The sequence below is a fragment of the Ambystoma mexicanum genome, chromosome 1q (assembly GCF_040938575.1).
Source record: "Ambystoma mexicanum isolate Mex_15411 chromosome 1q, UKY_AmexF1_1, whole genome shotgun sequence".
In the NCBI taxonomy this organism is placed as follows: domain Eukaryota; kingdom Metazoa; phylum Chordata; class Amphibia; order Caudata; family Ambystomatidae; genus Ambystoma; species Ambystoma mexicanum.
In genome coordinates this window covers 35379386-35392765 of record NC_090922.1, presented here as the reverse complement: position 1 = coordinate 35392765, position 13380 = coordinate 35379386, and the positions used below count along the sequence as shown (strand labels likewise).

Genomic DNA, 13380 nt, shown 5'->3' with positions numbered 1-13380 from the left:
GTAATGAACCTTCAGCCAGTGAAACTCTATCACACTTATTGACAGAATGCTCTGCCCTGTCTCAACAGAGAAGTGTTTAAAAAAAAAAATATTGGAGCTTTTAAATTATTATTGAATACAGATATGTGGCAGAGATTATTTAACTCTGAACAAGTACTCTTGAATTTAGCCGTAATATTGTTTTTAAATCAATTAAAACTGGGAGGTTAAGTTTATAAATTGTGATCTATGTATTTTATTGTATTATTGAAACTTTTAAACATTTGTGAATGTAGTGGTGCTTTTAATTTATTAAAGATATGTAAAGTGATGTTAATTTTGATTTTATTTTTGTATTTATGCTTAATAATGTATTAATGTGATTTTAAGTTTGTATTGAAAAGGTTAAAATGTTTTAATCAAATAAAGTATAATAATAAAACATTTTATTAGCGCTATGTCAAAAGACAAAAAGGAGAGAAAGAGCAATTCTGAACGTAAGCAATACAAGGAGAACAAAGTGAGGGGTGAGGCGAGAGACAGCGAGAACAAATAACGATTAGACAATCCAAAACAGGAATTCGAGCAACAGGAAGAGAGAGACCAATGAGCTACATAAGAGAGCAACAAAGAAAGTGAGAAGGGAAACAGAGGTAAATAATAGGACACACACACAATAGAAGTGAGGGATAGAAGCAGAGCAAAAGAGACATATAGAGACACTAAAATAAGAAACACAGATCAACAGCAGACGGGAAGAACTCGAAATAGAAAATCCAGATTTGAGCCAGATTTGAGAAAGGCAGGCCAATAACATAAGAGAGCAGTGCAAGAAAGATAATCAAAAGGAGTAGCATCCACAACATAGAAAATGGAAAAACAGATATAGCCAGAGTAATGATATGAGAGAGTAAGATGAGTTATATCAACCGATACAAACCAAGGTAGGAGGGTAAAAGCAATAATTGAATGCAGAGATGGCAGAGGAAGAGCGACAGTGTAACAGACCTCAAAAAGTGGCATACCAAGCGTGAGAGGCAGAACAGAAAGTGAGAGACTGGGGAAACAAAGTAGCAAAGGAAAGGAGAGATGGAGCAAAAACATGGAGTGGCTGTCAAGCAGGTATTGCCAGGCAGCAACAGTAGGCCCGGGAGGCAGAGAAGTGATACTGGTAGAGTGAGGGACTTGATTTATGATGCAACTAGCTGGCTCTCTAGTAGTTTTTAACAGAGTTTTGGTGTCCAAGTATAATGAAGTTGAAGCTGGGTAGTACACATCGACAAGTTCTTCGTCACTAATGTGTTCGAACCCAGTTTTAATTTTACGGACAAATTGGATAGTTGTGAGGCACTTTTTTATTGTCTTGCAAAAGAAGAAACTAATTTTTACTCTGTTGAAATTGGATTTACTCTCAATTTCTAAAAATCCTATATGGAGCACTGATTACACATACAAAATACATTTTAAAAAGCCTGCGTACTTGTTTCCTGCAGAAGCTTCAGTCCGCTGTGTCACGCCAGGCCTCTGGCTCATTCGTGCTGATCACAGGCAGGACCAGGAAGCTGAGAGAGATTCCTGTGTCAGAGAACTTCCTTTATGTGATTCAGCGTGAGGAAGGTGGGAGAAAAGTGGCTCGAGCTGAACCTGGCATGTGATACATGCCACAGCATGTCACAATGTCTGCTCTAATCCATGCCATGGAGACATGGCATGCTGTGGCACGTTACATGTGGCTCCGACCCCTACTATTTATTTTATTTACTGTATTAATTTATAAAGCAGGCAGCAGTCCGGGGGTATTGTGGCGCTGTTACAGAGATCATATACATATGTTACAGGTGGATGGCGTATATATACAGTTGGCATTAGGATCATAAGAGCTGGATCTTTTCGAACAGCCACGTTTTGAGGGCTTTGCGGAAGGCCCAGTAGAATGGTTCTGCTCTGAGTGTGGAAAGCAGGGAATTCCATTGCTTTGCTGCAATGAAGGGCAAGCTTGAGCCTAGCGCTTAGCTTGTTTGACTTGGGGAAATAGACGTCGATGGGCACACAGTGTTCTGGTAGGTCTGGACGAGCAGGCTCTGACTACCTTCTGGGAGAGATAAGGAGGCAGTGTTTTGGCGAGGCACTTGTGAGGGATGGCCAATGTTTTGGGCTTCCCTCTTTGCTGCCGTGATGTGTTCTCTTTTTGTGATGCTAAGGGCTGCTCAGTGCACATTATTTTTAATGACTTGTAATTTCTGCAGATTTTTAGACGAGGTGCCAGCGAAGAGGACATTGCAATAGTCCAGCCTTGACCCTATGATGGCTCTGGTGATGGTGAGGCAGCTCTCGGGGGCCGAGTACAGTAGTTTGGTAGAATAGGCTGCAGAAGAAGCAAAGAAACTGACTTGGTGTGCCATTGAGAGGTGGCGTCTAGGTATACCCCTAGTGTCCCTACTGAGGAAGAGACAGGGATCTGTTTATTGTCTACGCCGAAGGCAGTGTATTGGTTGCTATGTTTTGTTGGGTAGGGTAGAGAGGCAGTAGACTGGATGGGTAGGGGTGGAGAAAGGGGTAGGGTGGGTGTGCTAAAGAGGAGGTAGACTGGGTGGGTGGGGGTAGAGAGAGTGGGTGTTAGGTAGGGTAGAGTCAGAAGGGGTACGGTGCGTGGGGTAGAGAGTGTGGGTAGGGTGGGAGGATGGGGTAGGGTGAGGTGGCAGGGGGGTGGGTGGGGGTAGACATGAGTTAGGGTGGGTGGTTATATACAGAGAGGGGTTAGGGCAGGTGGGTAGGGGTAGAGAAGCAGTGTTAGGACGGGTGGGTGGGGGTAGAGAGAGAGGGAGCAGGGTGGGTAGGGAGTGGCAGGGAGGGCAGGTGGGTGAAGGTTGAGAGGGGATGCTTCTAGGTAGAGAGTAGAGGATGTGCGGATGGGTAGGGGTAGAGAGGGAGTGTTAGGCAAGGTGGTTGCGTGTAGAGAGGGGTGTAGGGTGGGTGGGTGCAGGTAGAGAAATGGGTGGGTAGAGAGGGAGTAGGTTGGGTGGATGCAGGTAGAGAGGGGGTAGGATGTGTGGGTATGGGTAAAGGAAACAGGTGTGCGGGGGTAGAGAGAGAGGGTGGGTAGGGAGTGAGTTGTGTGTAGAGAGAATGGTGGTAGGGTGGGTGGGGATTGTGTGCAGCAGCCCGTGTGGGTGGTGGTGGGGTAGGTGTCAGTAGAGATTGGGGTAGAGAGATGGGTTTAGAGAGCGTGGCAGTGGAGTGAGTGGTGTGGGTTCATTGGGGTAGAGAAAGCAGAGTGGGTGGTTGGTTGTAGAGAGTGGGGGTGCGTGGAAGTAGAGAGTGGGGGTGGTGTGTGTGATTGGAGGTGGGGCGGGTCAGGATAGAGCAGGGGTAGGGTGGGTGACAGGAGAGAGTGGGGGTTTGGTGGGAGGGTGGGGTCAAGAAAGTGGGGGTAGGGTGGGTGGGGGTGGCATAGTTATTGGGGTAGAGAGTGAGGTAGGGGTGTCACGATATTAGTTTTATGACGGTACAATAACCTTCTTGCCAAATGACGGTATATCATGGTTATCGCGGTATAGCAGGTGGAGTTAACTAATCTTAACACATATTTTCTAAAAGGTCATAAATTGTCAGATTTATCATCACAAACAAAACCATGCACCCAGGGCAAGAATTGGGCTTTTCAACATACTTTCCACTGAAATGCCACCCCTTGCTTGCACCAAACACAAACGCACGTGTGGAGAGGAGGGGGAGGTGGGGCCCTGCTGCGACTGGCAAAGCAAACTGAATAGCTTTTCTTAAGTGGTCATTTAGGCTTTTAGCTCCCCCACTGGCTACTGGTGAAGATGAACATGTTGCCAAATTGATAATCTGCATGCCACAGATCAATTGAGTCTGATGGTAGTATACGCTTGTGCGCATACACACACACACGCACTCTCTCTTTACGTTACAGCCTTAAGTTTACTTCTGGGCCAAAAGGTGTTCAGTAATCACGGACATGTTACCCTTTGGTATGGCAGCAGGGAATACCCACAGAGATGATTAAATTTTGCAGTGTGACTTATTATATGTAAATTCAATGATAGAACCAGGGAAATCCGCCATTGTCATATGTTTAGAAAACATTATCCATTATAAATATATAAACCCCAAAGACGCCAACCCAAAGTCCCGGGAGGATAGCTCAGCAGCAACGTGCGTGCCTTGGAAGCAAGACGACATGAAGCAACACAGGTTCGATCCCTGGGTCCGCGATTAGAAACCTCTGGGTGTTTAAGCATGTTATAAATACGCAACTAAGACAAAAACAATTACGCAACAAAATAAACAAAACCAATTTCTTTAACAGCGCCTCAATGCCCTGGGGCTGTGTGAGCGCTTTAAAAAAAAATGTAAATAAAAAAAAGTAAACCCCTTTCCTTCTTGGCACTGTATTTATTCTTCCTTTTGCTAACATGTTGATTTTGTGTCAGGCACGTGTGGTTTATGGAATGGCATTAAAAACTGCTCAAACTGAAACTACTTGGCAGACGGCACATCCACCAGTGCAAGACCAAGACTGCGCAGAACTTGCTTACTGCAGCCTTTCCAAATCAGATTGAAAAGCACACTTAACGGTATGAACGGTATACCGGTATAAACAATGTGACTGTTATTATTGTTCAATTAAGTAGTTCACGGTATCTTTAACGGTATACCGTAATACCGTTACATCCCTAGAGTGAGGTAGGGTGGGTGAGTGTTTTGGTGGGAGGGTGAGTGTTGGTGGGTGCGTGAGAGTCTGGGTACAGTGGGTGGAATAGAGAGGGGTAGCGTGGCTCAGTGGGGGGTTGAGGGTAGAAAGAGAGTGGGGGGATAGAGGGAGGGGTCAGGGTGGGTGGAGGTAGAGAGAATGTGGTAGGGTAAGGTGGGGTAGAGCGAGTAGGGCTAAGGTGGGGGTAGAGCGAGTAGGGGTAAGGTGGGGAAAGTTGGATTAGAGTGAGTGGGGGTAGGGTCGGTGGGTAGGTATGGGTAGGCTGGGTGGTAGTGAGATGTGGGTGCGGGTTTGGGGGGTAGAGAGAGTTGGCATGATGTGGGTGGGGATAAAGTGAGGGTAGGGTGGTGGGTGTGGGGTAGAGAGACTCGGTAGGGTGGGCGGTGGTAGAGAGAGTGAGGGTAGGGTGGGTTGGTGGGTGTGGGTAGAGAGTGTGTGTGGATGTGGGGTTAGTGTGGGTATAGAGATTGATGGTATAGGGAGGTTGGGAGGGTAGGAAAGGTGATTGTAAGGTGACAATGGGGGTTGGCAAAGAGAATGGGGTAGGGGATAATATGTAGTAACACTAAAGTAGGGGTATGCAGCCTGCTCTCTTACCTTAAATGATGCTGGCAAGGGCTGATCGGAGTTGTAGTCCAAAACGTTTGGAGAGTCAAAAGCTGCAGGCCCCTCCTTTTTCAATGGGGTGCAGTACATAAACTCTGAATTGTGTCATGGGCACGGGCACGGGGCATCACTACAAAATACAACACTGGCTGCTCCTAAAGAGCTTTCTATGAATAGTGATGTGGCAGGATTGTTATCCTATGGTAAGCAACATTATTCTCTCTCATACATTTAGGCCTCAGATCCTCCATTTTGCCTTTGCCTTTTCCTTCCTTTGTACTCCGCTCCTCTGACATGCCCAAACTCTGCCTGGAGCAGATTAGACCAAGACCTTGTAACACGGCAAAGGGACACGTCAGACCTTCTCTTCCGTTTGCTCTCTACAAGCATAGCATTAGCACCATATATGGTAGATTACAATAGCGAATACTGCTTATGCATATTACAACACAATGTACCCGCACAGCTTTTGACAGCTATTGCCAAATGTCTGCAATGTCATACCAAGTACCACCCACCATTGTTAAAATGCTATAATATACTATTGATTGCTTATGATATGCTATATAACCTGCGCTCTAAGGGAGGTCCCTTCAGAGCTCTGTGTGATAACTGCCGGGACACTTGTCCTTCTGTATTTTGCTGCTTATCAGCTGATAATATTTCTGTTTATTTTCTATCTAATACAAGAAGCTTGGTCTATCCATCAGTCTGGTGTCTAATTTCCTTATTGATGCAAGCTGAGGGGCCCGCCTTGGCTCCCACAGAATGGTGCCCGTGTCTCTGGCCTAATTGCGCCAGAGTTCTCTGCGGACTGCCCTCGACCAGGACCGCAAGGGCGAGTACACAAGGTGCTCACCATATCAGAGGTCGCTTCTATAAGCATGGCACACCTGTTGAATTCCAAGTTGCTGAATCTGCGTTGTGGTTGAAGAGGTGGGCCACGGAGAATCTCCAGCGCACAGCTGTGAACTTATTCCCCTCTGGCTGATCGGTAAACACAACCTTCCTTGCTTTTATTTTCTGTCACTTTGTTTTACTAAGCATTGTACTTTATTTTTCATGTTATCATTCTTCTTCGTGCCAAGCACTTAGATCCACTGCTCTATGACTAAACATTGATTTGCCATTTCATTTATTTGTTGTCTCTGTGTCGAACCCCCTGGTGTATTTTTCATTTGTCTGTATCTAAATAGATAGCTGTACCGCAGATATTTTTAGCTCTGTCTGTCGCATTCATTGTGTCTGGCATGCTTCTCGTGGTTATTGTTATATGCGCTGTTCGCTGGCTTCAGTGTAGAGATATATGCTCAAATCGAGTGCCCACAATTGAATTAGTGCCTCAGGCTTTCCTGTGCGTAGTTATTTTTGGTGCCATCGCTGAGAGACTATTAGGGTTACAAGTCAAGAGAACAGCGATCTTAGCAGACAAATTAAAAACAAACAGATATCCCACAGCATTTTATCACAACTGTACCCTGCAGAGGCGGAAGCACTATCAGGGTGCCTGTCACAGCCCGCGACTCCCTTTTTTCCCTCAATGAACATGTGCACATTTTCAAAAGGGCATTTCTTGCAAACCGCTTCCCTACCGTGTACATGTCATTACTGTCTATTTGTCATGTCCTGTTAAAACTGCTTTGTTCATTTTATCGCAGTTTTGCCGGTGATCTTTTGATTCTTATTTGTCATGTCAGGTTTAACCGTTTATCTTGCTGTTTGTTTTGCTTCTCACACTGTTGGAAGATGATGGTTTGATCCTCATGGCTTTTTCTTGTGATTCAGGCCTAGGACCCCTGTGTGACGTCACTGGGACCACAGTCTATTTCTGGTGTTTGCAAACAAATAGGGACATGCTACTGTTTCCATATTAAGGGCGTTTCAGAGTCACTGCACCCGTAGTTTATGTGTGCCGCCACATAACTACGATTTGTGACCTTGGTGGGTTTACAGATTGAGGGTCCATGTGTGTTTTCGCATGGCACCAAGTATTGGACGCAAGTTACAATGCATTTTCCCCTTGTTGTTTATTAAGTGTTCTTTCTCAGCGTGCCTTCGCTGTAAGATTGTTCTGCATTCCTTGGTGGCCGTTTCTATGGTGACAGCTGATTGTGCCTTGTGTTTGTCCTCCGCTGCTGTGTTATTTTTGCCTTTCTCCGCTCTGTGGGTTGCCACTCAGCGCAGATGGTCACTGTGGTATGCCATTACCACACATATCTATGGCCTACCCCAGACGTCTTTAAATTGCTGCCTGCAGGGCTGTCTTTGTTTTGGGTATTTCCATATTCCCTTGAGGTAACTTGTCATTATCATTTTTGGTTGATGAATTGACTTTGTGTTTTATTTCTTGATTTATTGTGGGCATTGTCAAGATTTGGTGCTACTATTCACCAGCACCCTTTCCATGCCACAGACAAATTAGTGCACAGACATACATACATGCTTTGCTACCATGCACGGGGGCGGCCGTGATTAACAAAAAGAAAACATTTCATTATAACAACATTTTTGTGATTGGCCCCCGTGCCTTGCAGTCTATAGCTGTGTTCTTGTTTCAACTAAAGCGGTGATGCTGATGGCACTCAGCCATTTAGGAGTTAAGTGGCAAATGTTATTGCTGGGCTAAACCTGAAGTGGTTCCTCTAGTACATCTTGTGTATTACTTTATCTTTATATTCAGCAACCTATATCAAACCTTGCTCGCTCCTGTCTCATCTTCTGTGCCACCTCACATGTTTGTCGTTCCGCTGTCACCAACGGTAAATACCAATTATGGTTTGGTTGTTTGCACCAACCCTCTTGACCTGCACTGCCTGCAGGGCTATCTCCCTTTGTGTCTCACTGCTCTTTTAATTCCTAGACTTAACTTTTTTACTTTCATAGATTTATATTGCGCAGACCATGGACTCGTAGGCGTATGGGCGCAACAGGACACAAAAAGAAAAACAAAAAACTCTGCATGCATGGACAGATTACAGAGGAGTAGTAAAGCAGAGGCTGACTTCCTTTAGGTAAACCAAAGAGTCTTCAGTTTTCTTTTGAAGACATAGCAATGGGCTCTGAGCTATCCAAAACACCACTTACGCCTGCAGTACGGACCAATGTCTTCTTCATGTTTTGAACGTATGGGGCGTTCACCTGTAAATATTGGAAAGATTTGAATGTTTTTACTCAGGTTCAAAAGGAGTTTCAGTGGCCAGAGAAAGCCTAAGGTGTCTGATGGTCATTGGTCGGCATACTTCGCCTGGTATAAGGAATCAATTATCCGATTACTTGACAGTCAGACTAGATCACTTAGGAACTCTCAGGCTAGGTTTCTGTGATTGAGGGTTTCTCCTCAAATGGAAATGAGGGGTACTGCGTCTCAGCTAAGGCTGTCACCCAAGGACCCTTCACCCAGGTGACCTTCCCTCGCTTCTCCCCCCGCAGTGTCAAGATCCAAAAGTGATGGCCTTTCCCTCCCACCTGGGAAGAAGACCCAAGGGGGGTAGATGTGAGGATGCCCAAAGGTTTCTCACAGTAGCTGCAACCAACAGAAAAGTTCCCAGTCTCTCTGGCAATCAAAACTGATGAAATAAACAATGTTCACAAATATAACAATCCAAGGCTAGGGTCATGCTCCTTTCCCCTAGACTTTCTCCTACTCTACTTTCCATCCTTTTGGGCTCCCGAGCCCCATACTTTCTTAGGCAAATGTCACTGGGTAATTCACAAGAATATGCTTCTCAGATTCACAGTTCTTTATAGCACCATCTATGCACACTTCTCTACCAAGCGTAGGACTCCCTTTTAAATAGTCTCAGATCCAGCGTTCTTGACTCAGTTATTCTCAAACACGCATTTGGGTGCGTGTCCCAGAGTTGCAATATTCTGAACAGGTTGGTTTACTCTCCTGTCAAGCCACTGTCCTCTCATGGACTGCCTCTCTTTGTCTCACATGGTCCCAGACCCTCTTATTCCTTGTCACTTTAGATTCCTGTCTCTCATATGCGTGTGGGTCCTAGATGCACAAAGTAGCATTGTATCCGCTTGGTTTACTCCTCTGCCAAGGAGATGACTCTTCCTTGTTTGCTTCTTTTACAATCAGGCTCCCAGAACCTCTTATTCTTGGGTTCTCATATGGGTGTGGGTCCCAGACTCACAATTAATTATTGTATCTGTTTGGTTCACTCTCCTGCCAAACATACAATTCCTTTTTCTCTATCTTGATTTTTCTCAGGGTCCCAGACCCTCTTATACTTCGAATTCCATATGGGTGCGGGTTCCAGACTCGCAATCTCTTCTCAGGGTCCCAGACTCTCCTGTTCCTGCTTCTGCTTTCACTCCCTTGCTTCACCAGACCTCTAGCACCTTTCAGGTAACCTGCATATCTGTTTGTCTCACCCATACAGGTACCAGCATTTCCTAAGCAGCTGCGTTTCTTCTCGAGGCTCTGATAGCGTTCGGTAACCAGCACGGTCTGCAGCGGCTGTGCAGACTTCTGACACTTCCCGGCTGCGCATCCTCTCTCTCAGGCACTTTGCCAGGGGCCAGGGTGCCCAGAGGTCCAACTCGGCAGCAGCCCAAGTAGTCCCTCCTTCCTGGACCACGTTCAGGTTCTCTCTCTCCTCTGTTCATGGCTTCCCTTTCCACATACCGTAAGAAGCTAGACCACTCTCTAGAGTGATCCTCGGACTCACGGTCATCATCATCTTCTCAGTACTTGTTTTAAAACAATGTTTAACATACTCTGTTTTCTTTGGTATTTTAGTCTTGTCAAGTACGTTAGGTAGACTGTCTTTACAACAGGACACATTGGCTCTATTTAGAGAGGGGGAAGGAGAATTTGATATTGGAGAAGGGGGCTTGGGTGTATTGAAGCAGGGTTATACTATGTTCTCTGAAAATAGTCAACCTCAATCCCATAGGAGGCCTCCTTCCCCATGTGATCCTCCTTTGGTGCACCACCCCAAGGGGGGACTATTATACTGTGGACGCACCGCTCTGGCCCCATGGTAAAGGTCTCCCCTAAAGGGAGAAGAGACGACATGCTCAGATTCGTCTCACTACCCTTACAACCTTCCGATCAATCTTGAAGATTATTTTAAGATGTACATTCTTAAGGACGAGGAGACAGTAAGATCCACAGTCCATGCTCTCCTTACCTTGTTCCGGATGAAGGACTAGCATCACCTCCTGCATCATATGCTGCAACTCCCACCTCCACTACCTCATTCTAAACTTCTAACACTTTCAGAGCTAACAGTCCATTATGCTGCTAAACAAATCAGACAAGCCATTGTTACCAGGGGATTTGCTTCTGCGCAGGTTCTACATCATGCAGATGAACTCTCCCTCTGTTATGGCTCACCCAGCTGGACTGACTCCTCTTTGATGACGACTATGGATGTACCTCTTCCAACCATTCCTCAACCTACTTCTTGTGCTACCTTCACTTCTTCCATATAAAGTTCCTTATAATTATAGAAAACCTTATTAATTCCCACTTGTGTGCTAATCAGACCACTGTTAGGACCTAACATTCCTGTTATTATTGTGGTTCTGAAGGCAAGTCCCTTTTTACACACACTCCAGAATAAAGACAACCCACTAGGGAAATAGGCCAGAGATAGCGTTGCAAGGATAACAAGGTATAATTGTACAGAATACAAATATCAGCAAAAGACTCTGCTGCTCGAGAGCACTCTAACTCTTACACTTGCACAACAGGGCTTCAAAAACCCCACAATTGTCATACTATACAGTACAAATGGGTGCCACTCATTGGAGGCACCCTACACATGAACCTGCTCCATAGGGGATGCCAGGTGGTAATTGGTTAGTTTTTTCCCGTGCATCTAGATCCACGTGGGTCAACTGGGCTCATCCTTGTGGTGAAGGTCGGGCGCACATTAATACATCCATTAATCCCATCTATTGTGGAGTACCTCAGGGCTCATGCGTCTCTCCGACGCTTTACAACATCTTCACAAAGCTCCTTTTTGACCGTCTTAATAACATGGGTGTCACCTACACAAATTACGCAGATGACACCCAGGTCCTCATTACGCTTACTGGATGCTATGAAAATGACTCCAAATTGATGAATGAAATCTACCTTGAAATTCAGGCGTTGGTGGCTGCCCACAGCCTTTGTCTTAAGGATGATAAGACAGAGCTCCTTATCATTGGATCCCAAGCACGTCTCAACAAACTTGACACACGGTACACGACCTTCAACATTGACGGGACCACCATCAAAGTTGCCAAGGAGGTCAAAACCTTAGGCGTCTACCTTGACTCCACTCTGTCACTTAAGAAACAAGTAATTGCCACTGCTTCAACAACAGTTTATACCAATAAACTGATTAATGCCTGCAAACCATATTTGTCCTCAAACAGCTGAATCACGTTAGCCAGGGCACTAGTCTTATTGAAGCTGGACTGTTGCAATACTCTTTTCGTAGGCTCCACAGAACGGAATCCCAATAGACTTCAGGTCCTTCAGAATAATGCCCTGAGATCAGCATTAAATATCCCCCGGTCTAACCACATCTAAACTATCAGACAGGACACCCACTGGCTCCCTGTGCATGACAGAATCCCACTCCGCACTCTAGTTATTACTGATAAATGTTTGGCAAACACTGCCCCTAAATATCTGGCTGACAAATTCTCTAGAAACCAACCCTCCAGATCTTCTAAATTTTTCTATTTGTTCTGCCTCAATATCCCGAAGTACAAACTAAAAGCAGCTGGAGGATCGAGCTTCCTAGTTCTGGCCGCCAAATGTTGGAACTTTCTCCCTCTTACTATCAGAGCTGAACCCTCCTTATGGTATTTAAGGGCTAAAGTAAAAAACGGGCTCTTTGACAAGAAACTCTAAAAGGCCTCAGGTAATTCACCCTAACACCTGTCACAATGTAATATTGTATTCTTTGGTCCGGTCGACCAATCTGTAACCGCTGGTTACAATTCAATGCTCTTATATGTATTATTATGTAACTCGACTAACCTGTAACCTATTGTCGACAAGCCTTTCTTTACTATGTATTCTATTTGTATGTTTCTGTAACTCCTTCATAAGCTCAAGCGCCCAGTTACCTCAGGGTTAGGTCCGCTCTAGAAATAATAAACTAAACTAAACATGCTAAGCCTGGTTATTAATTCATTGTGGCAGGCACCTGGGCCGGCACAGGAAATGGTGACTGGGGGAAGGGAGGATAAAATACAGCCACGCTGACCCACACATTCTGGGCTTCATTGATACCGCAGTTCTCGCACTCAAGGTCTCCACCCAGGGTTTTGATCTTTAATTTATCTCTCCCTGTACCCTGTGTTACAAGGGATATGTTTTCATATGTTTCCTAGTGTTGTCTCACGCTCTTGGAGAGCGCATTCTTTTGGAAGATACTAAATATTCGCAACACTGGAGGAGTGAGGGGGAAGTGGACTTGGGTGGGAACGGGGTTCTGCAGAGTCAGTCTGTCATATGAAAATTAGGCCTAGTGAGCCAGGAACGTGAACAGCGCGAGCCTGCAACTTATCCCTTTTGGGTCTAATACAAAACAGAGTCATGGGCTATGGGTTTCCTAGTGCAGCGCATCTACTTCTAGGCGCTACTGTGCCTCCACATGTTGCCTGATTGTGCGGATTGGGGTGGGATAGGCTAATTTCCATTCCAACATTCCCCCCTTTCGTGACTTGTACAGTAAAAAATGCCCCCCCCCCCATATTTACGCTCATTTGCGCGCCTTTCTGCTTTGTCCCATGCTGATGTTCTCCTTATGGGCATCCACGCCCTGCACACATGCCGTAAACTCTCCCCTCGCTGCGCATACTGTTCAGGTGCGCAGGTCATGTATATGCACCACCCATCGCCCGCCAAATCCACCCACACTTCTTTATAGTTTTCGGGATCAGGGGGAGGTACAATGGTTGTGTCTTATAAGTTGTCAACTACATCATCAATAGGGATGAGGACCATGTGTTGACCGAGACGGTCATTTTGCTCAGTTTGGATCTCCACTTCTTTTGTATCACGAGGTACTTTATTATTCCCAATAGTCACCATCATC

The 13380-nt window shown here is 45.5% G+C and overlaps 1 protein-coding gene across 3 annotated transcripts in view; it reads left to right on the top strand.

Annotated features, from left to right (window-relative positions):
* The window catches only part of ADAT1 (adenosine deaminase tRNA specific 1), a 528266-nt gene that overhangs the window by 24417 nt on the left and 490469 nt on the right, over positions 1–13380 (top strand). The window contains exon 2 of one of the 3 annotated variants that reach the window (XM_069635462.1): positions 6014–6317. The exons of the other annotated variants lie outside the window; for them this stretch is intronic. The gene's annotated coding sequence lies outside the window, so the exon portion shown is untranslated. The remainder of the gene's footprint in view (positions 1–6013; positions 6318–13380) is intronic. 3 annotated transcript variants of the gene reach the window in all.